The 24,963-nt window shown below is 31.9% G+C and overlaps 4 long non-coding RNA genes across 4 annotated transcripts; all 4 read left to right on the top strand.

Moving 5' to 3' along the window:
- Positions 1 to 2,382: 2,382 nt before the first annotated feature.
- On the top strand, positions 2,383 to 3,492 carry LOC131617521 (uncharacterized). The gene is made up of 3 exons (XR_009288602.1): positions 2,383 to 2,518; positions 2,612 to 2,825; positions 3,017 to 3,492. It is a non-coding gene; the product is annotated as an uncharacterized LOC131617521 (long non-coding RNA).
- A 1,785-nt stretch (positions 3,493 to 5,277) lies between these two features.
- Positions 5,278 to 5,813, top strand: LOC131617514 (uncharacterized). Its single transcript, XR_009288601.1, has 3 exons — positions 5,278 to 5,408; positions 5,488 to 5,532; positions 5,766 to 5,813. It is a non-coding gene; the product is annotated as an uncharacterized LOC131617514 (long non-coding RNA).
- A 4,962-nt stretch (positions 5,814 to 10,775) lies between these two features.
- On the top strand, positions 10,776 to 11,426 carry LOC131617508 (uncharacterized). Its single transcript, XR_009288599.1, has 4 exons — positions 10,776 to 10,815; positions 10,903 to 10,926; positions 11,013 to 11,111; positions 11,264 to 11,426. It is a non-coding gene; the product is annotated as an uncharacterized LOC131617508 (long non-coding RNA).
- Positions 11,427 to 19,397: 7,971 nt separating this feature from the next.
- Positions 19,398 to 20,586, top strand: LOC131617500 (uncharacterized). Its single transcript, XR_009288597.1, has 3 exons — positions 19,398 to 19,512; positions 19,899 to 20,006; positions 20,452 to 20,586. It is a non-coding gene; the product is annotated as an uncharacterized LOC131617500 (long non-coding RNA).
- The last annotated feature ends 4,377 nt before the right edge of the window (positions 20,587 to 24,963 follow it).

Here is a 24,963-nt window from a genome sequence, read left to right as displayed (position 1 = left end):
AAACAATCAACCACAATCGTAAAAACCAAATCTTTAAAAAAACAAAAGCAGAGCAAAATCGATCATAAAATGCACATGAAAAGAATCTATCTAATCTGCATCAAAAAACAAACCTTATCTGAAAATTCAAACAAAACCCAATAATTGCTTCGATCAGGGTGCGAATGGAAGCTTGTTGACGGATCCGCAAATTGTTGTTGGTGAATCTGATGTCGCAACCGTGCTTTTTTGGTGATGTCGTTGTATATCAGGTTACAATCGTGTGGCTGAAGATGTTGTTCTCACGAGATGACGATGAAGGTGCGTCGCGAGTCGAAAGTTCCCGCGTTGTGAATCTGTTGTGGTCCAATGATGAATTTGGTGTAATTGTTCGGATCTGAAGGTAGTTTGTGGTGATGGTTGTGATGAGGTTTGATGAAGTTAGTTGTGAAGTTGAGGGAAACTCCATGGTTTGTTTTTCAACTTCTGCAATTAATGGAATATGGAGAGTAGAAAATTGTTGTAACGGTGCTTTCAATTTTGAACATGGGAAGTTAGATAGAGATATAACTGCTGGAGGTTTTTAACGTGAATTGAATTGATGAAAGAGTATAATTTGAAAGAAGATGATGTGGAAAATTATGGTGAAGGTTGCTGATATGGACAGCCTAAATGATAAGAAAATGGTAGACTCTTCTTATATGATAGATTAAGAATGAATGGACAAAGTTATCCAAGTAACATGTCAAAAGCTTAATGGTCCGTGTGTAACCTATTCTCTTGTCATTAATTTTTAAAATTAACTAGTAAAGGACCCGTGTGTTCGCACGGGTCACGCAAAGCCGATATAAATATTTAATAAATATTATATAATTATGGTTAATAAATGTATATAAAAATATATACGAATTAAGAGAAATAAAAGTTTCAATGTTGATTGTCATAAAAATATTGACTTAATTTATCAAATTATATAGTTGTTAGGATATACATGGAAATTATGTTAAGAAATATATGACTATATTATGTAGTACACTTCACACACTTATATAAAATCAATTATCTACCCGTGCGTTTGTATGAGTCGCACAATATCGTTATAAATAATAAATAAATATATTATAGTGATGGTTATGAAATAAATATAAAAGATATACAAATTAAGTGGTGTCGACCCGTTGGATTGGATGTATATTTTAACAGAAAAATAAAGGAAATTATTAAGTAGTCATTTAGCCGTGAGTTCGCATGGGTCCCAAAATCTATTCTGACACAGTTGATCTCAAAATCTCTCAATATCTTACTTGATATCAGTTGAGGTAAAGATCCAAACCTATTCAAAGTCGCTGCTGCAATAGCTCCCCTCCGAGTGCGGTTACTGCTTCTCCTCAAAAGTTGGCGTCGCCGGAATAGCTCTTCCTCCAGCACCGTTGCAGCCGTTGTAGGTCCTCATACAACACCTCCGCCACCACCGTAGCTCCTCCTCCAACATTGTTGCCACGTAACTCCTCCTCTTGCACCGTCGTTGCTTCTGTCGTGCCTTCAACACCATGTCTTCTTCTTCCTGTGTTAAGTCTGAGCATGTTTCTACCTAAGTCGACAGCCTTGCCAAGTCCTCTTCTTCAACACCATGCCTGACAATGTTTAGTTAATATTTTTTTAGAACAACCAAAACTCATGTGTCGTTTATCTTGAGAATGACTTCTCATTCCACAACCAAAAATCATTTGAAATTTACAAGATTTAAAAAAAAAATGTTCTTTTCAAATCTTTTTCAAATATATCCCTTAAGTCGAATCTAAGCTAAAACCTTTTCAAATTAAAGTTACAATTTAATTTTTGCTGTTAATTTATAGTAAAATTTTATTAGTTTTAATTTTTAAAATAGAAATTTAGTTTTTTTACAAGTAAATATTTTATAATTTTTTTAATCATAAGATGATTATTGTCTTGACGACCTTACACTTGAGTTGATCAATTAATATATTATGACAATAATTAATAATAAGATTAATAAAAAACTCAAAAATAATGAATCTATAAAATAAGAAAATACAAGTACCTGGTAAATACCAAGTTGCCCTTTGGTTAAAAAATTCCACCTATTATTTTGAGGGTTAAAATGTGTCCAAATAATACTTTTTGTGACTAAATTCTGACTTTGGCTTTGATCTAACTATTAGTTTCTTATTTTGCTCTCTCTATTGGTCAACTTGTGTACTATTTGTCCTATTGTTTCTGATCTAACCGAACCGGGTAAGGCAAATTGCCCCTCTAAACACAATCTGTACCCTTTTTCATGTTTTCCTTACTCCCAATGTTGCTTTCCAATCACAATCCTAAAAAGAAAACGTCACTTCTTACTCTCTTTCTCTCTCTCTCTCTCACTTTCTTTTCTATCTAATTTTTTTCTCTCTGCAAGTGATTCCTTCTTTCCTTCTTCTTCCTTCTCTCTCTTCTGCTTTCTTCATCCTCTGCCGCAGCTTCTACAGACATTCACGTCTTCTACTTTCCATTCCTCCTCCTTCCTAATTTTTAGGTTTTCAAATTTTACTCATGTTTACTGTTCATTTGCATTATTGAGTTTCAGAGAGATTCGATTTTGTTTTTGATTTAGTGTTTGTTGTTTCAGGTTTAGTGATGTTAGCTTACGTGGAAGGGCTAAGATTCGCCGGCGGTGGGGTTTCTGATGGCTCCAGTGCGCCGCCTTCGTGACCCAAAAAGGAAGTCGGACACGGATCCTAACCTTTTGACAATGCAACTTGAAACTTGGAAAATTGAACCAGGTAGGAATTTCTTTGGTGAAAAACTATTGTGTAGCTGTGGTGAGACCGAATCGATACCGAGTGAGTAGATCTTGATTCTTCATGTCAGTTTTGTAGTTAGGGTTTTGATTTAGTATTTAGGGTTTTGACCGAAACAATGATTATTCTTGATATGGGATATATTTGGATCTATTTGGATTTATAATGTGATTCTACTTTTCTGTGTGAATGGTTCCAACTGGTTATGTAACTGTTAGTTTGATTTTGTGTAGGTGTGAAGGTGCGTATGTAGAGTTATATAAAGTTGTTAGCTTAGCTTGGTACAAGTTGTATGGTTGGAACTGTTTGGGCAGGTTTGGGACTGCTTTGTTTTATTCTGCTGGATGAATGAGAAAGTGCTTCTGAACTTAGCAAATATTGTTGGAGCCGGAGGAGTCTTGAGCCCCGTCAAATTGATAAAGCAGTGAAAGCTTAGATGAACTTGAGAAAGCTTATTTTCTTCATCATATTTAGTTTTATAACAATGTAGATGTGTTATGATCTATCAATTTGTCTTCTTTATGAGATTAGACTTGCTTCTATGCAGGATTCTCCGGTTGTGCCGATTGGGAGGAGTCTAAGGACTGGTGTCCTTTTAAACACTGAGGACTGGTGTCATGCGGGAAAACTATTCGTTTCTGATTTAATGGTTTTAGGTTTTGTGTTTTTGTTGTCAATAAACTTTAGTTTATGATTGTACAAATAAATACAGGAACACTTTCATTCCTCGTCTTTTTCATGATCGATTGCAGCATGGTAATGATAAATACATGCTGATACATGCATATCTTACTATGCAGAATTCTGAATTGAAGAAACCAAAGATGAATTCCATGGTATCAGGAACACTATCGTCATTCAATGATATAAAACTTGTGAGTTCAGTTTCTAATACTTCCCTTAAAGAAGATGTTTCTATGTGTCTTATCATAACTCCTCACCAGGTTCATTTTCAATATATGTCATGATGGTTTAGTACAAAATCATTTTCTGCAAATGTTACGACACGACAAAACGAACAACTTAGCTACTACGTATTTGCTGTGGCTGCCAGTGTGACAACCGAGTAAACATTTTCTTAAGTAGTAAGAGTAAAACATTTTCTTGATAATCAGTTGACTATGCCTTAAATATAAGTGTTATAATTATTCTATTGTGTCAAATTATTGTCAAGATCGACGTTCTTGATGATGTGTTTTTTAATTGCAGACATGAAGCAGAATCTGTCACACAAGATAATTTTATTAGCTGCTGTTGAGAGGTGTCAATTCATAATGTTGATGATGCATAACTGCAGCCTCAAAAAGCACACTTCCTATTGAGATGCTCAGTCATGAAGTAATTGTTTCATCTCTTTGAAAAGGAGGGCTCATTTGTTGAGGACCTTCACCAGTGCATAACAACTTATATGGAAGAACACATGTTGAATGATCTCAAATCATAAAGTCATGCTCACAATCATTCCAGTTCGAAAGATTTTTAGAAAGAGCTTCGGAAATCTACTTGGTTCTTGCTTCTAGCTTGTCTGTATGTATTTGAGCCCGGTGGAACTTGCAATTTTTACAGTTTATTTTTCGCCCCTTTGTTGATAGGTTGGGGTAGCCATAAGAAGGTGGTTACTGGTTTTTGTAATAAAGAAGTAAATCATGAACAACAAGAATCCCATAACATGATGATTAATGTTCATCATTATCTTGATTCTTGAGAAATAATAGTAGTATTCAGCAGTGTCATCATAATTTCCAATGTACTTTCTCAAGATAGTTATTTTCTCAAGATAGTTGTGTTGTGTTTTATTGTTGCAGCTGTTGGAGTATTAAAGCTGCCTGTTGAAGTCGGTGCAGCAATGTCATCTCCACCGGTTGGACTGACTCGGGTTTTAATATTATGAATTGTGAGAACATCTTAAAGAGAGCATTCCAACATGTTGCGGCTGCGCATAAAACAATTTTGAATGTCAGTGAAGTTGTCCATGCAGATTTGGTAAGTAGTAGTTGTGAGAAGCTATAACTACAATAAGTTTTTTCGGTGTTGAGTGACTGTGTCATGTCGTGTCCAAATATCTATTAGAGTTCGTGCTTCATAAGTAGTAGTTCGGATATTTTTGACATAACTGACCATGCGATTGTTGTTGTTGCTGCAGAATGTCCGAAGGAGTTTAATTGTGCAGGTGATTAGATCTGTTTATAATATTTGTGTTGTCTTCTTATTTGTATTATTGTGATGACTATTTCTTCCAATTAGTATTGCATATTCATTACATATCAACTATTTTGTCTTATTCATATTATATGAAATGCAGGGGTCCCCAAGTTGAATCAATCAGAGTTGGAGACAACGTGTGAAGAAGATGAACCATTCACAAGGACGGTGGTGTTTGAGTATACTCCGAACGAAAGCTTATATGAGCATCACTTGGTAACACATTTATATAGTAACTTCTGCAAGATTTGGGCATGTTATGTTTTCGTAATGTTCGTGAGGGAAGGGAACAAGAACACTATCCAATTATATACCTCACGTAGTGTCTTAATTATGTCTCTCTTTCAGGATGAAGACGGGAACAAGATGTTAAATGAATACATTCGAGAGTATAAGATTGGTCCTGGTAGCTATGCCAAAGTGGTAAGTGTTTGTGGAATTACACTTTCCATTTCCTCAATGAGCTTACTTTTCTGAGCCCCTTCCTTGGTATTCATTACAGGGTCTTTACCAAAGTAGTGTTGATGGACGACATTATGCAATTAAGGTAAGGACACTTTTAGTGTTAGCATGCAAACCATTTTATCAAAGGCTTACCGAAAAATGCATGTATGTACTGTTATCAAGATAAGAGCATTGCAGATGATTTATTAAAATTGTATCTTTTGATCTGCAGTCCTTTCATAGGTCTCACTTACGAAAGCTTCGAGTTTCCCCATCTGAGACTGCCATGAAGGATGTACTACGTGAGGTATATAATTGGATAGTGTTTTTGTGCAGCTGTTGACTGTGAAGATAATTCTTGAAAGGGACGATGAAGATGACGATGATGATTCCAATGGTAACCACTGTCATACCCCAATTTTTGACCTAAGATACCACCTCATATCATTGCATATGCATCATTTGCATCTCTAACAAATTGCATAGCTTGTGTTTGCTACTTGTGACTCAGCAGGGTTTAATCAAGAAACCACTCATCAGTACAAGTAACAATCAACTAGGGTTTTGTTCTCCCTTCATCTCAAATGAATCATCTTCATCAACAATCAACATTTGGTCCTCAGAGATTCATTTCAACAAGCTCAAAGGCTCTGAACCAACCAGATTAGGGTTTTGACTGAAAATAGGATACCCCTGACTTTTGCTCAGGATTTGACCTAATGACTTGGGACATGAACTCAAGACCCCAAGTGCATCATTTTGACCTAATCTATTGACTCAAGACATCTCCTACACAAGGATTGATCAACAGAGAAATTTCAAGTCATCAGAATTAGGGTTTTGAACTATCAGGGACTAAAATCAGGGATCACATTTGGGAAACCCTAAAAATCCCCAGGGAGTCAATCAAAGGTTTCAATCATCCTCAAATAATCCCTATGACAACATACAATGGAAATTGTATCTCAATTCAAGATCCACAGTCATCAATTTCATCAGGTCGACAATTAGGGTTTTTGACCTAATGCACTGAACAACTGACTTTTTAATCAGGACATGGTGCCACAACTCAAACCATGGCTCAATATCCTCTAATGCTTCAATGCGATCCATTCATACCATTCATATGGTGAGGATAGCCTGTTTCATTTGAAATCTCCAGAAACGCGATTCGACTGAAAAAGTCAACTGTACAAGATCACCATTGACTTTTGGGGAATTTTGGTCAACCATGACTTTTGAAGTTTTGAATCATCAATATATGATATATGAAGTCATTTGATCAAGAAAAATCAAGAAAATCAATCAAGAATCAAAAAGTCAAAGTTTGACTTTCCATACTTAGAAAATTTTCTAAGTGTTTTTCAATGGTTTTTTCCAAACTTTGGATGGGAATTTCTCAAAATTTCACCTACAAACTGAAAAAAACTTCCAACATGAAAGTTGTAGATTTTGATCCAATAAACAACTTTGACACATATAAATTTTTTCCATAAGATCAACCATTTAAGAGATATGGAGCTTCAAAGTTGGCATCTTTTGAAAATTTCACTTGAAATCTCATTTTCTTCAAAGTTCATGGATCTTTTTCACCCATTTCCTTAAAGATGTTGAAGAAACTTTCAACTAGGGTTTTGAAGTGTGTAATATGAGCTTTCCAAAATGTCCAAGAGCATGAAAAAATTTGAAGTGTAGCTATGGTTTTGAATTTTGCCATTAGTGAGCTTTTCACTTGAAATTTCAAGTCATTTTGCCAAAGTTATGAGCCAAATTGCCAAATGGACCAAGTAATGATGCATAGAAGCAATGATTGAATGATATTTTCTGATTTGAGATCAGAATGGAAAGAGATAAGAAGCTTGGCCAAAATAACCATGGTTTAGTTACTTTAACCATTTGCATTAAATGTAAAGATTCCACTTTATCTCCAAATGCCAAATCACCAATTCTTGAGCAAGTTGCAAAGCTCTGCATTCAGAACTCATGGCCTATAAATAGAGGTCATTTCCACTCTTCAATTCACACCAAAACCTCACAATTATAGGTTTTCTCTCTTCTTTCTTGAATTACAAGTCATGTGTTTCAAAGTGAGGTAGAAAACTCAACCTCCAAACCTTGCAAGTTCTGAACAAAGTGATGCTTCCCACAACTTCTAAATGTCATATATGATGTGTCTGAATCACTCATACACCCCAAAACACCTGAAAACTCAAAATCATCATCTCACCTCCAAATATGCATAACATGAGACTTATCATGCCAATTTTTGTTCAGGCTCAATTCTGTCCAAACTACCACTTCTAACATCATCCATATATCACATATGAACTATCCAATCCATCACATATAGCCAATAACCTCAGAATCATCAAATTCGATTCACTCTTGAAGCTTATGCAGATCGGGTACCATGGCCATGCCCAGATGAATTCAGATGGTTCCAAGCATCCAGACACCTTCCATAAGGTCCATTGAAGCTATCCAGATCATCAAACAACTTCTGTAACACCTCCAAGCAAGAATTCGATTCTCAGTTGTGCCGTTTTTAAGGTAAGTGCTCATGAACTTCAAACTCATACTTGCACGCATCATAAATGAAATGTGAGCATACCATCTTGTTTCTGCACCTATGAGGATCATTAACCCTCAATCAATTGCATCATAACTTGCACATACACGATTTCACATTGAATTTCAGTTCTAGGGTTCTTCATGTTCATGCGAAAATTGACCCCTTTAGAGCAAAAATAAATGAATTATGAGGGCACCATCATGTTCCTCGTGAAAAACCGAGTGAGATAGACCCTTTACTTGATCAAAACAACACAGTTTTGGAGATTTTCAAAATTCAGTTGAAGGTGTGTTCTTGGCGCCATTTTTGATTCAGAAATTTCAAATGTTAAGTTTAATATATAATTAAATGGAAGCGTATGTATTACAAGCCACAAGCGTGGCTCAGTTGGCAAGAGTTTTGGCTGGTGAGAGAGAGGGCGTGGGTTCAAACCCTGGTGAGACCAAAAGCTTATTTTTTATCACTTTTTTCCTTCAAATTCTTCACAACTTCATCAATTAATTTAACCAATCAAATCAACTTATTTTTTCTTCATTTTTTACACACCTCTTATTTAATATACATATTTTGACAATATCAAAAAAAATCACAAAAAAAGATTTATTTAATATGTTTTTAATTAGGTTTAAAATGATACATTTTTAAGTGTTTTTAATTACTTTAAAAATTGTTTTTTCATTTAATTTTTAACCTAATCACTTGTAAATATTTTTTGTGATCAAACCCTAATCACTTAGGTCTTAATTAAGCATTAAAACTTGTTTTAACTTAATTAAGTTGACTTTTGTCAAATTCAAATCGTTTTAAGACGAGCGATCGCGATTCTTTTTCAAAACGATAAGCCACTTCTTTTTGATTAAATCTTTTTAATTGATCAATTGATTTTCAAAACGAAGTGGGGCCTCTCGAATATTAGAGAGTGTAAGTCCCATTTCTTTTCTTTTTGTACAGTTTGTTTTTTTCTCAAAACAACAAAACTTCTTCAAAACAAAATCTTTTCAAAATAATCTTCAAATCATTTTCAAAACAACAAAACTTCAAAGAAACAAAACTTTTCAAATATACCATGGGCCTCCATGTAGGTATAAGCCCCAAGCCCTTTTGTACATACCCACTCAAGTACATGAAATTAGGTATTTCATTGTACGCCATTTGTACATATCTCAATCAATTTGTTCTTAACTTTGAGTAACAAACCAAAAATGAAGGTTTTTCTTTAAATCTTCCCAAAAATATACCATGGGCCTCCATGTAGGTATAAGTCCCAAGCCCCTTTGTAAATACCTGTTTACATAGCTTTGAATAAACTCAAGTGGACCTCTCCCCGAGTGTGAGTCCCGAGCCCTGTGTATACAAATGGATCATGCTTACAGGTATATTTCCTTCATAAACTCCATCATATACACACACTCTGTCATATATATATAATTGTTCATACCTGTTCATGTTTGTTCATACTTGTTCATGTTTGTTCATATGTGTGATATGTGTGCTTGTTCAACTTAGTACAACACTAGGTTCCCCATAGCCTCCTATTGGGCTTCGTGCAAAGAATCTCTCTAGTTTAGGTTAGGACATAGAGTATGGTTTCCCGGTGAAATCGCTCTAAGAGCTCAAACCAACTATACCACGCCTCCCCTTGGGCTTTGTACAAACGAGTGTCCCTCCCATAGCCTCCTCTTGGGCTTACAATGCAAGGACCCTGGATTGTCCCTCCCATAGCCTCCTCTTGGGCTTACAATGCAAGGACCCTCGGATAGCCTCCTCTTGGGCTTCGTACAAGGACCCACGGGCTTCTTATAAGCATCCCCCAATATCCAAATCAAATACCCTAGGAGATTAGACATTTTTCATCTCTATGCTAGGAGTATCTCTTCTATATCATCACAAACAATCAATCAATCAATCAAACTTTTTGCCACAAGGCTGGCTAATCAATCAAACTGTTTTACCACCGTACTGGATGATTAATCAAAGTTTTTGTCACAAGGCTGACTTCATTGAAACTTTTGCCACAAGGCTGGCTGATTAATCAAAGTTTTTGTCACAAGGCTGACTTCATTGAAACTTTTGCCACAAGGCTGGTTAAACAAAAACATCTTTATCATTCTAAGCACCCTAAGTGGCATGGCCCCGGGCTTATAATGAAAAGATTTTCAAACAAAAAAATCAAACAGATGTATGTGATGATATAGATTAGATACATCTAGCATTTAGACGACATTTGTCTATTTTCCTTTGCTTCCACTAGCATAAGTGGGAACTACGATTGCTCTGACTTTCTCAACATCCCTTTGAGAATACGTAGGCACAAGATCGATCCTTGGCGAGCAAAACAAAACACAAAAAAACCATTCAAACCTTAGCACCCGTAGACCCCGAGCTACAGATGCTCTGATTCCCTTTAAGGGATATGTATGCAAAGGATCGCGATGATCTTTGCGAGCATAATCAAACAAACACCTTAGGTCCCACCTCTTTCACAAAAACCTCTCAATAACATGGAATGAAAAATAAAGCAAAGAAACCTATAGAGTACTATAGATACGTTGGGTGCTAATACCTTCCCTTCGTATAACCAACCCTCTTACCCAAGATCTCCCCCCACTTTTAGGTTATTGCAGCTTTTTTCCTTTTCCTCCTTTGGAAATAATAAAAAGTTTGGTCGGTACAAAAGAAAAATCATTTTTTTGAGCACTCGAGCCCAAAGAAGGCATCAGGTGTCTCATCCCACAAAAAAGAGGAACAAAACGATTTTTCGCCCGCGACAACCACCAGGAACCGAAAGAGAAGAAACACATTTTCAAACTCGAGGTAATCACTTTGTTGCTATCAAATATTGTCCCTTATGAAAGTTTATTATTTATAAGAATCCAACACTTCTCTTTCTCTTTGATGCAGATACTAGCAGGAAATGCGAGAAAGGTGAGCGCTGTTCGGTTTGAAACGCTTAATATATTTTATGGTCTTACTGGAATCCCTTAGGGTTAATTGTTGATATATATGCAAAGGGACGGTCGATGAGCTTTCTCAGATGATGCACTTTGAGCAGTGTTTACACAGCGGCATTGTGGTCGTACATGTTAATTCCAAAAATGATATTAAAGCTGGTAATGTTCTAATTTGAACTGGCTCACGTTCTTTAACATCCTTAAAAGCATAATTGGATTAAATAGTTCGCAATGCATGTTTATTTATGGCTGTGTAAGGATCTCCTATCTTCCAAACTGCATTACTAACAGGCTCTGCTTCTTTTATGCAGTGGGTTACATCAATGTCAGCAACATTTTATCTGGAAAGTGTCTTGCTGAAAGGAAATATCTATATGGAATTTCATTGTAATGCCTTTTTGGTATCAAGAGGAATGTGAATGTGAATGCTTTTCAATGAGAGAATTATTCGAATGATCCAGTCAATTGTTTAGATTTCCCAAGATTGTATAGATAAGTTTCATACTTAGTCAGTTTTACTGTGATGATAACTTTAGTTTTAAAAATTCCCCTAGACATGATGCCTATGTACCTTGACCTTTGTTTGTAAGGTGATGTTCTTCATATTTTCTGGTGTAATAATCACAAGTGATAGACCTGAATAGAAGAGTAAAAGTTGAGAATGTCTTAATCAATACGTGGAGCTACCGATGCCGCCACCACTGACAGCTGAGAAATTTGATCATAAAAGGTATCTTTGTGCCCCACCATAAAAAGATACCTTTGAATACAGAAAATGGATGCATATCTTCTAAAAGTGAACTGATGTACTTCTCCATTTCTAAAATCTTTCTCGTGTTGTTTTGAAGTTATTTGGGGACATACTTTATTCCAGGAGATATGAAGAGTTGGTTGCTGGGATCATATCATGGCTTCATTGGTAATACCTTTTATGATCAAATTCTTACTGATGGGATCATACCATTTCTAAATTCTTACTTGTGGAATTTAACTAAGAATGTATATTGAAGTGCCATAATTTACTTGTGGAATCTAAATTCTTACTTTGTTGAAGAGAGACTCGATAGAGCAGTGTCAAATTTAATTTGATTAGAATACCAACAAAAGATCAATTAATGAAGAGAAGGATTCTAACAAATGTACAAGGCATGTGCCTTATGCTTTGAGAAGGAGGAAAATTTAAATCATGTATTTTGTATACTTAATACTCACTTATCCTCAGACAATAACGGTGAACATCACTGGATGAAAATACTATATTTCGATCAGAAACACTATGTCTTTCGTATTTTATTCCTGATATGCGTTTGATTAATTAATATGATTAATATTTGGAAGGGTTTGGTTTCCCTTTTACATGTTAATGTTTGTAATAATATATATATGTGGTTATTGATAGCAGCTTCTCTTTGCAACACAGAAGAATGATTTATGAAGTATTATGGCATTCTTTGATAAAGGTAGGCTACTTTACTTCAAAGAATAAGGCTTGAATGTTTTAATACGAAATTCATATTTGGATGATTCAAATAAACTTGAGCTTTTTGTCAAATTATACACAAAAATAAACTCCAATTTATGGCTCAAATTATTCTTTGTTTAAATGGAATATTTTTTTAATGTTTATATTACAACCTAAATGTATTAAATATTTGATACATTTTTTAATTATTATTATTATTATATCATATTCTATAAATAAAAAGTATTTTTGAATTTTTTAAATTAATTTAATATTTTTGTTTAAACATTAAAACTTCTATATTTCAATTTGATATAAAACACCATTTTTTTGCTTAATATTATATGTATAAGAAAAATTCAGTCCAAGCCACACCAGAACCCGTGCAGACGCACGGGTTTACCACTAGTTATTAAATAAAATAAATTATGTCCGAGTTACTGATAGAGAGTGAATTATGAGTTAAATTAAGTTAGAATAATAATTTAGTAAGTTATTCATATTATTAGTTATTTTGTATTGTTATGGGCTCTTAGTAGTATATGGGCTTTTACATTTAGGATCTATTATTAGTGTTATATAATGTAGTCTCTATGACACATTGAGGATCAATCAAATGAATGAAAATGTTATTTTAATTTCTCTTAGCTTTTTATTATTGTTCTTCCCCTTTCTTTTACAAACCCTAGTTATAGATTTTGGTAGGATAACTTCCTATCAATTGGTGCTTTCATCATGAATTCAAATTCTCCTATGGATTATTCTTCTCATACACCTTCATATTATCCATGTAGCATTCCTCCTACCTATCCCTCACCCACACCACCACCTTCATTTCCATCATTCCCATGGGAACTCTTTACACCTTACTACACTCATGGATCTTCATCACCAAAATTTTATCTAAATCATGGATATTCACCTCATACACCTACCTCATATCCACCACCACCTAACTCATATTCATCCTATTCATCTTCTCATGATTCATACTACTACCCTAATTATTATCATCAACTCCAACCACTAAACACCTTTTCCACAATGGATCGTCAATATTCAACCCACTCTAAAAATAGAAGAGATTTTGAGCAACATTTACATATGTCTCATTCATGTTTCAAGAAATCATCGAAAACACTCCTAACAAAAAACCCCCCAAATCTCTTCATTCTATCAACAATGTGCACACCAGCTTACACCTTCACCACCCCTTCTATTTCCTCCTGCCTTTCCAAGCCGCGATTCCTTAAAATCCGCAAACACAAAAATTCCTCCGCCTTCAATAGCGACGTTTCTGTAGCCAATACCGTCGTAACCGTCGCTGGATACGATACGCTTGATTCCATTGTGAATTTCCACATCAATAGGTATTTAGAGCAGAACAAACCAAATCCAATTGCCCTTTCCCCTCAAGGAAGTCTAGGTGAAGAACTCAACGACACGGAGAACTTATTTTTCCCCTTTGCGAGTTCTCGAGCATCTCAAAATGCTGTCAGTTCAGGATGGAAGATGGTGATGCATGAAGAAAGCCAACTTTATTACTATTGGAATGTTGAAACCGGGGAGACTTCATGGGAAATGCCTCAGGTTTTGGTTCAAGCTGATCATTTGACTTATGATCCCTTACCATATGCTTCTGTCAACAACAAAACAAACAGTGCCACAGTTGGTATGGATAATTTCAACATGCTTTCAGCTCTGACTAATGTTGAGGAATCAGATTCTGAGTTGCAGTATTTCTCTACTTCCCTATCACCCTCAACGACATCCTTTTTCAACTCGTATGAGACCGACACAAAGGTATTGTTGTCTTATGCTGTTTACGAAAATAATGCATATAAGGTGTTCGATAAAAGACCTCTGTGTGTTTCCAAGCTGAAATCTGTTGGCAGAAATTTCGCAATGCGAAAACTTGTTACACTCAGAGAGACACGACGTTTATGTCGTATTTCCGATGAGCTTGCAGTGAATCCTGTTTGTTCTATTTCAGAAAATACGTGTTCCGTTGTTTCTATTGAAGCCAAGAAGGACGAGGAAAGGATTGTGGAGGAACAAGGTCTTCGAATCACATTAGATTGTGATGGATACTATCCTGCTAGTTCAATTGATTCTGATGCCTTAAATACATTTCATGATGAATCCAATCCTCTAGAAGCTAGGGGCTTGTCAGCTGAATTAAATGAAGCGAGAGAAATGATTAGGACGGAAGTACATCTTGAAAATGTAGATATGGTTTCTGATTTTTGTGCAATTCAGTTTGAATTTAACACGGGTTCTGATGATAGCGGAGTTGGTTTCGGCAAAATTGACAAGTCTTGTTCAGTCAATGACCATCCAGCAAACCTCAATCCAGAGCATGAATTGTCCAGACGTGAGAATGAAAGATTTGAGAATCAAACAAAGAAGGAATTTGCTTCTACAAGAAAAAGATCAAGACGTGCTCAAAATAAGAAAGTTGGTGATGCTATTGTCATGGATGTTGATGCTACATCCGTGTTGTACAAGAAAAAATTTGCTTCAACATACGACAGTTTTAAATTTGTTTGGTTCAAGGAAGATGAAAATGTGGTAAAAGTAATATATACCAGTTCGGAGTTTGTTAATTCTGATGGTGATGTTGGTGTGATTCAGGAATCTACAAGCTTTTATGTTGAGCAAGGTGGTCATATTTTCTATACTGTGTCCCTTGCTTTTCAATATGCTTCATATCAAGTTCATAATGTTCATGATTACGGAGGTTACGTGCTTCACATCGATAACGGAACTGGTATCTTTGTTGGAGATGTTTGTTATAAAGAGACCCCCAATGTTATGGATACCTTAAGAAGACTTAGCCATGATACTGATTCAGAAGTAGCAATGGCAGCTGTTATCTCCTTGAGTATAATAGGCGCGAGAACAAACAATGCTCGAATTTCGGGCATGCTACGTAATCTTTCAAGCTATTACTACAAGGATACCAACTTTCTATTTCGTGTGCGCATTGCCCAAGGTCTTGTACATGTGAGAAAGAAACTTCTTACACTTAATCCTTATCATTTTGATTGGGACTTCGTGTCACTGACAGCGCTTGCCAGACTAACTATGTTGAATGTTTGCCTTGATATGAAAGCTATTGTGTTGAGAAACTATCACTATGTTCTCTACTTCTTTGTTTTGGCAATGCAGCCGAGGATGTTTTTGACCGGGGAAGAGAACTTAAAGTCTCTATCAGTGCATGTTCGAATTGGTAAAACAGTTGATGATAAGAGCTTTGATACTGTGATTGGAATTTCTATTGGCTTTAGTTATGTCTATGGGAACAAATGCACTATGGAGTTATTTTTTGAAGAGTTAAAGTTGTTAGTCTTTAATGATGATATACTTACTACAGACAATAGATGGAATTGGAAAAGGAATGTTGTTGTAAGCGTTTCTATTGCTGTGCTCACTGCAGTTTCTGTAGGAATTGCTTTCTACATCTACTATTATTGCAGAAAGAAGAAAAATAATGTTCATGCAATATTATTTACTAAACTATATCAATGTGCTTCTGGTTCTGGTTCAAAAGTCATTGAAAAGGGAGGTAGATACTGTGGAGTCCATTTCTTCACCTACAATGAACTTGCAAAGGCCACAAACAACTTTGATTCTACAGAAAGAAAATATGAATATTTCCCTTCATCTTTACCTTGCTATAGTTGATGAGCTTGGCTATTTCATTGAGCTTGACCATCTCCTCTCAATTCAAACAATGGAATCCGATAATTTTAGAACCTTGAGGACAAGGTTCAAGTGGACCCGGCGGCAATGATAGAAAGTGAATTATGAGTTAAATTAAGTTAGAATAATAATTTAGTAAGTTATTCATATTATTAGTTATTTTGTATTGTTATGGGCTCTTAGTAGTACATGGGCTTTTACATTTAGGATCTATTATTAGTGTTATATAATGTAGTCTCTATGACACATTGAGGATCAATCAAATGAATGAAAATGTTATTTTAATTTCTCTTAGCTTTTTATTATTGTTCTTCCCCTTTCTTTTACAAAACCTAGTTATAGATTTTGGTAGGATAACTTCCTATCAATAACCCTTCAAATTAATATATTATCATTCATATACATACATACATACATACATACATATATATATATATATATATATATATATATATTTATTTATTTCTATTCAAATTTATTTATTATATAAAACAAAAATTGAAAAACTAAATAATATGGTTCAAATAAAAAACAGAAAAAATAAATAAAATTATTTTGACATGCAAATATTTATGATGAATCATTATCCTTTGTTACACTATTTCAATTCATATTTCTTCACAGTACTACGTATGCTCATAATTGATTTTAAAAAAATAAATAAATAAAGGGTCATAGCTAGCATTGGAAATATGCACTTCTTATTCCCAGTTTATTATTTTGTTGAAAGTTAGTCATAAATTTTATTTTATTTATATAAGGGGATTCATGAGTTATACTTATTGATCTGACCTGCTGATCAGAATTAGAAATTGGCCAGAGACATTTGGATAATGTTGGTGATAAGGAGGAGGGGGTATACCTGCAAGGTACTCCGACGATCCAGTAATAAGTAGGAGCACATATACGTTTTAGTGTTTCAAGGGTTTAAAATTGTGTTACCTGGCCCTCTCAAATGAGAGGGTATTAATATTGCTCCGATCGCTTGGCCATTGGTTCATGTTTTGGACTAGATCGTGGATCTAGGCCCAAAACGCGTGACTGCCAGAATTCTAGGAATAAATTTAGGAATCTTGGGAGGCTGCCTGAAACTAGTCGTTGGTCGGGCAGAGTGATATTTTTGGACGACAGACGTGCTTAGCGAGCAGAGGGTCGCTGCCCTTGGCGGGGAGCAGGGTGGATGTCTTCCTGTTGGTATAGAGGAGGGTCTGGTCGAGGTGAGCTTTCCTCGGACCAAAGGGAGGCACGCCCTCGACAGAGGGGCAGGATGAAAGGGGTTTCCTTTGCCCTTAGGTGATTGGTCCAAAGCTAATTGGTCGTTCTGGGTGCAGAAGTGGATTGGGTCATGCTTAGCTGTTGGGCTAGTCCATAACACCTACTTAAAGCTCTCAAGATTAATTAGATACTCTCAAGATTAATATTTGGGGACAAGACTAAGTCATTATTTTACTGAATCTGTATAATTCATAGTTTCTCTCTTATCTATTAAACACTTTGTTTTCACAATTTATATTCTAATAAATTTTATTTTTCAATACGTATAAATCTTTTCTAAAAATGTTTTCTAACTAAGATCTTGATGACTCGGAAAGTTTTGCTAGTTCAAGTTTTTCTAAAATGCAAAATTCACCCTCCCTCTCTTGTGTGTGAATCACATATCTAACAAGTAGTAACCCATAAAAAATTACTAAGGTCTTTGACCACTTCTAATCACATATGAGTGCTACACGCTATGTATTTTTCTTTTATAATTACAAATTATTAATGTCAAATGTTTGAAATCTATTAAAATATATATTTTTTGGTATAATTTTCCAATTTTTTTTTCTAATTTTTTTTTGCAAATGACTTGTTTTTCTTTGGAATTCATAGTTTTTAAAAAATGTTGGTAAAAAATTCTTTTCAATAACTTATACAAGTATTAACTATTTATCTCTTAATGATAAATTTATATTATTATATAAATGGTCAAATCTACAATATAAGAAAGTTAGATGGTCTAGAAATTACCCCTCTGCCCCTTGGCTTCCAGGATGCACCACGTGGCTAGCTTCTTTGCTTCCCTTTGTTTTGTTCTTACGTGGCTAGCTTCTTTGCAAAAGTATTGTTATTTTTTTTTTGTCTTTGCTTTTCAGCTGCTTTTCAAAAGACCCATACCTTTTCCAATTTGACAATATTTTTTGTATCTTCCTTGAAAACACAAATATATGATTTCCCTAAGTCTACTATCTTTGTACTCAACCTCAAACAACTCTCTTTTTTTTCTTCCACTTTCTCTCTTCACCTTTTTATGTAGGTAGCTTTTTTTCCACTTTCTCTCTTCACCCTATTATCCTTCTTCGGCTGTTATTTTCTTTCTTCCATTTTCTTTCTTTTCACCATTTGCTACACCGATGAGTGTGGTGGTGGTGGAAACGGGTTTCCGATAATGAGTGTGGTGGTGGTGGAAACTGATTTCCAGCGACGATTGTGGTGGTGGTGGAAACGGGTTTCCGACGACAATTTTATGTTTTATTTTTATTTTTAGATCTGTAAAAATACTGTGGACAAAATTGTGTATGTATATAATAATTTGATGAAGTTTCATGTTTTTATATTATGAAGTTAAAGATTAATTTACATTGTATATATTTTTCAGTCATAGGTTGAAATGATCCAAAGAGGTTTGAAGATTGAGTATTAATAAAATTTGGTAAATTCTCATCTTTTGTTTGATTTCCTCTGTCAATTTCATTGAACTTTTTTTTTAATGTTTTTCATGAGGAAGTTTATATTTTTGTTTCTCTTTCACTTTCTTCTTCAGATTTATAAAAGATTGCAGGTGAGGTTTTAGATCTGGAGCTAATAACAGATCAAAACTCAAAAGTATTTTTCTTCTTCCATTTTAATTTTTTTTCTTTTCGTAATGAGCATTTGTTTTAGATTTAACTTGCTTCAAAGTTTTGATTCTCTTCATGAAATCTGGTTTATATGTTTTTTTCTAAATTTATGTTATTTGTTTCTTTCACTTTCCTGCTCATCCTTTCTACTTTATGTTCTGTTTTTGTTTATTAATTTCTATTAATTTATATTTTTATTCATCGTCTCTTCTCTTTATTGTGACAGAGAAAATATCACATGAGACATTTTATGTTTTGGAGTTTTTATGGGAATGATGACTTTCTATGCTTCAACAAAAATTTTGAGTTTGCATCTAAGCTAAGATGTAAGCTTTTAAATTCAGAATTTATCTAACTTTTTATGTTGTGTGTATGTGAGTTTAACTTTTCATGTTTCAGGTAGAACATACCCACTTAATGATTGGGATTTGCAACATAACTATAATGCAGAATTATGTATTCATTGCCATATGCTACAACTCTCTCACCCTCTAATCTGCTATAGAATCAGTAGGTATAAAATTATGTACATATTATGTTTAACTGGTCAAAAGTGCTATAATTTTTGCTCTTAATATTGAATTAAGGAATCAATATGAAGTGTCTTGATAAAATTATTTCAAATATTAGAATTGATATAAAATTATGAAAAATAAATATGATTTACATTTTAAACTCTATAAAAGATAGTATAATATTTTTAATCAAGTTATACTTTTTGAAATTATTTTTTTTAATACCTGCACCTATGAACTTCACTATTTCTTTATCTTTTCATAATTGGATTAATAATATTAATTTTAAATCTTTTCCTTCTCTATTTAATGTGTATTTTTTTTAAAAGAGTTTCAATGCATTGATTTTGTTTTTCATGACAATTTATCTTCTCTATTTTTGTAGGTATAAAGTACTAAATACTTGGAATTAGTGAAAAAAAGATTTGAGGAAATTCTAAACAATTAAAGATACTCAAATATTCCTAAAGATTCTCGAATATCCCTAAAACAGGTGAGCAAAAATTTTTGTTATAGGCTTAAGTTTTTTTATTCCTTAAGAAATTGTTTTACATAGATTAACATGGTATGCATGTGATAAACCATTTTGAAATTTAATTTAAATTATTATATAGGTCAAGACAAATGTTTAAGTTAAGTCAGAAAAATGGATAGAAATAAAAAATAGTTATGTTTCCAAGGAGAGAGACGTGATGTTTTGGTTTTTCTATAACCAGGTTCAAAGCATTTATTTTTAGTAAATCATGTAAATATTATAATATAGGTATTATCATTACCAGCTATGTGCTTTTGACTGACAAGAGCGACAACTATATTCTTATCACAATTTTACTCACTTTTCAAATCACAGTCTCACTCACATAAGTACTCCTCACATAAGTATTCTTATCACAATTTTACTAACTTTTCAAATCATAATTTTTTTAATATGTATGCAGGTCTGTAGTGGAGTGTCCTCATCTTCTAAGGGGTCAAATCCCTAACATTTAAAGTCTCTTTTGCATTAAGTTTTGCATTAAGAAGAAGTTGAAAAGAGGGAAAGAGATAAGAAAGAAGATGAAAAGAGATAAATAGATGAGAAATATAGAGAATTGTAGTATTGATCGAATATTTTTGTTTTATTTTCGATTTTAAATAATTTTTGCCCAATTCTCTTTTTAATTTTTTTTTCAATTTATTGTGATTTTATTATTCAAATATTATAAATCGAGAAAAAAAATATTTTGTCATCTTACTATTAATAATAGTAATCATACTCCATGATATTTATTACTCTTTCACATTTCTATTAATTAATATATATATATATATATATATATATATATATATATATATATATATATATATATATGAGAAAACTTTTACTTTTGATATTTTTAAAATGAGAACAAGGGTTTGACTCAAATTGAAGTTACAGATTTTGTTTTAAAAATAGGTATCACCATTCTTTTATGATCTATGGCAATGCTTATACTTTTTTGTTTGAATACAATTATTAGTTGATGGAAATAGAAAGATTATAAAGACAATGAATATTGATTATAAAAATAATGAATGTGTTTTTAGAATGATTTAGAGGATTATAGTGACAATGAATTTGTTTCCATAATTATAACTCCTCAGATGATTTTGACGTTTACAAATATCAAACTTCTAATTATATTTTTTATTGATTTAGTTTTTTAATCATTAAAAATACTTATTGTATTTAATTTTATCACAAGTTATATAAAATCGATTTTAAAGAGTCCACCTACAAAAGAATAAGTTTTCTTTGTAACAGTAGGTAATATTAATTATTCAAAATTGATGATATTATCAAAATCATTTTTTAATTAAAACCACTTAACAATTACTATTTTTATTATATATTAAAAAATATATATCAAGTTATTTATATGTAGGATTCTTACTAAAAATAACATCCTCCTATTTTTTAAAAATAAGTTAAAAAATGTTATGATAACTTATAATAAATTAGTTAGTACATATTTCAAAATTATATTCTACATTATAAAATATTTCTTTATTATTAATAACTGATTTTAACCTCTATTTTCCAATTATCAATCACCTTTTTTTTATCTTTCACTGAAAAGTGATATATGAAAAGATTTGTCACTTTACCCGATGCAACTTTTTGAAAATTTTGATTTTGATTATTTTTTATTTGCCTTATTTATTGCCTTTATTTTTATTATATTATTTTTATTTTTGTTTTCTACAGATCAAATCTTTTTAAATCTATTCATTTGTCTAATCACCTATAGATTTTCATCATCTTTTCTTTTCTCCTTCCCAATGTCATACTGCAATTTTCAACCACTCTTCTGCTATCAAATCATTTCATTTATCCTCTTCTCTCTCCTACCCTTTAATTATTCTGCAATTTTCTGCATGAGACTCCATAATCTTCTTCCTAATATCTAACTTATTTATTCTTTTAATGGTCACTTAATTATGATCATTGCATTTTCTTTTTTCTTTATTTGATGGCTTAAAGGGATAAATACAACATATTCATATAATTAAAAGATAAATTTAATAATAATTATATGTTTACAACAAATATTTACAATTTCAAAAGGGAGAAAACTACTTATGAATTATATATAATAAAGATACCTTTTCATATATTATATTTTTAAAAAATTAAAGTACTACATATAATTTATATATTTTACGTTTTGAATCAATTAAATATTACATTAATTATTCCGTCGTTCAGTATTATTATTATTAATTGTGTTGTTCATTATTTATTACTATTGTTCACTACTTTTTATGGAGATTTATGGTGGATTATTGTTTTTAATTAGCTAATAAAATTTTGTGATTTGATTATTGATGAATAAAATATCATATATTATTAAACAATAAACAATTATTATGACTGATTTAAATATTTTAATAATGATATTGGTTAATAAATATTGTGACGAAAAATATTGTGTTTTTTACTTACATAAATTTTTTTAATAGAAATATTAAATATTATAAGACAAATGTATGCATAATTGTTTTTGTTATAAATAAAAGATAATAATGATATTGGTTAATAAATAATTTGGCCAAATTGTTGGATAGAAAGTGTAGGATAAATATGTAATAGTAGGTAATCATGACATTGTCATGGTATAATCACATCAATATTTTATTTTTAATATCTTCTTAAACCTACTTATAGCAACGACAGTCTATAATATAGCTTTTATGTCATATCTTTAACTTTTTTATCTTCATAATAATATTTTAATATATGTAATAAATTTCTTAAAGATATTATGTTATATAATTGTTTTGGATATTTGGTTCATAAATTCATTTCAGTCTTACTTTGCCCATCTTATGTATGTTCATAGTATTGTAGATATAATACAAAAGCTACTTATCCTATTCACCTTACAATAGCTTATGCTTCATCTTTTTTTCCCTCTGTTGTGTTATGTAATAAATCTATCGAAAGTTGCAATATATTTATTTAATTTTTTTTTGCGCTTTCAAATTTGTTCCTGAGTTTTTTTTGACACATTTTAATGTTGATTATTTATTTCCCAAATAATGATTATTAATTTTAATTAAAAACAATATATTAAAAAATGTACATCTAATATTTAAGAATCATTAAAATATAGTAATAATTTGTAACCATAGCACATATTAGGCATCTCCTAATATAAGAAAATTCAATTATCAGAGAATCACTAAAATAACTTTGCTTATATGTCTGCATATCAATGAATTGAGGGCAAATTTTGTCCAACTAAACTATGTCCCAACCAACCCACACATTTGATTCTATTTCAACCAAAGACCAACTAAACTATGTCGCAACCAATCCACACACCTGGTTCTATTTCAACCAAAGAGTTTTTATGTTTTTTATAACAAAACACATTGTTTCAAACTGAACATAGAGTTTTTATGCTTTTTATAACAAATGCATTGTCCTAAATATAGTGAAAACACTGCTTTCATAAAAGAAATGCTTTCCATCAACTCTGCTTTTGTCATGTCAATTTTTTTTCAACCATCTCTCTCATTGTTTATTTTGAATTTAGGTTTCTCAATGTTTTTAGATATGAAGTATTTGTAAAAAAATCAACTTTCAAAGTTGAAGCAAAAGTATTATTTTATGGAAAAACATATACAATAACAATTTTAAAGCAAAAATAGTTTTTCAAAATAGTAGTTATTAATTTGTATTAAATATTTTTTTCTTTTTTTTTTAGATTAAATATTTATTGTTTGAAATTGTAAAAAGAAATAATGTTGCGTAAGATCAACAAAAATAAGACTCTTTCTCCTTTTAAATTATCTCACACAAAGTTATAAGTGACAAGATAGAGAAAAATTTATACTTATTAAAATGTGTTGCAGTTTTCTATGTTTTGAAATTTGTAATTATTATTCATAATTATATAACAAATTGGATGTTTTATTATTTTATAGCAGTTAATGAATATCAATTAATTTGATCAATTTGATTATTTAAAAAAAAATTATCTTTCACTATCATAATAGTCATTTAATAAGTTTGGTAGAAAGTGATTTTAAGGTCAATAATTTTTGTGATAGAATAAACTTAGCTAACATTCTCATTTAAGTAAATGATTTTATAAGAGACCATTTTTAATAAATATTTTTTTCAATTTTAAATTTTAAAAAGAAAATAATATATAAGAAAATTTATGCTTCTAAAATGAAATTAATAATATATTTTAAGTTAGATTTAGTGTATAAAATGTGATTAAAAAAATAAGATTATATTTTACTAAATCTTTTGTACACGGGAACATGAAGTTATTGATCAAAATATTGATTATTAACGGGATATGAAATTACTGATCAAAATATTGATTATTAACACGGGACATGAAGTTACTGATAAAAATATTTTTTAAGGTACACGAGGACATGAAATTATTGATCAAAATAATATTTGTAGACGGGAACATGAAATTATTGATCAAAATATTGATTATCAACGGGACTTGAAATTACTGATCAAAATAGTTTTTATTAATTATATATTTAATTAATACTTTTTCACGGATAACCAGATATTTTCCTATTAAAAAATATATATACCAGAACTCGTGCGAACGCACAGGTTTATTCCTATAATATAGTATCCAATATTTTAAATCTTTCCTTAGAAACACAAATATTTTATCTCAATTTTCTCTTTCTTCATAAATTTCAAATTCAAATAATATTCTTATACTCCTAACTAATGAGTTAATATATCTTCCTATATTTTATTCTTATTTTTAAATATTATTTTCTTTTTTATATTCATAAGATTTCTCTTTAATTTTTCTCATATTTTTTTCATTTATAATTTTTTTAGCTTCTATTTTTAATTAATTTTTTTTATCTTCTATTATTCACATATTTTATAACAAAATTATATTTTGTATTAAAAAATTTTATTGATCTAAATGTTT

This window comes from Vicia villosa, linkage group LG1 (assembly GCF_029867415.1).
Source record: "Vicia villosa cultivar HV-30 ecotype Madison, WI linkage group LG1, Vvil1.0, whole genome shotgun sequence".
In the NCBI taxonomy this organism is placed as follows: domain Eukaryota; kingdom Viridiplantae; phylum Streptophyta; class Magnoliopsida; order Fabales; family Fabaceae; genus Vicia; species Vicia villosa.
The sequence above is the reverse complement of the archived record's forward strand: the minus strand, read 5'-3'. Positions and strand labels throughout refer to the sequence as shown.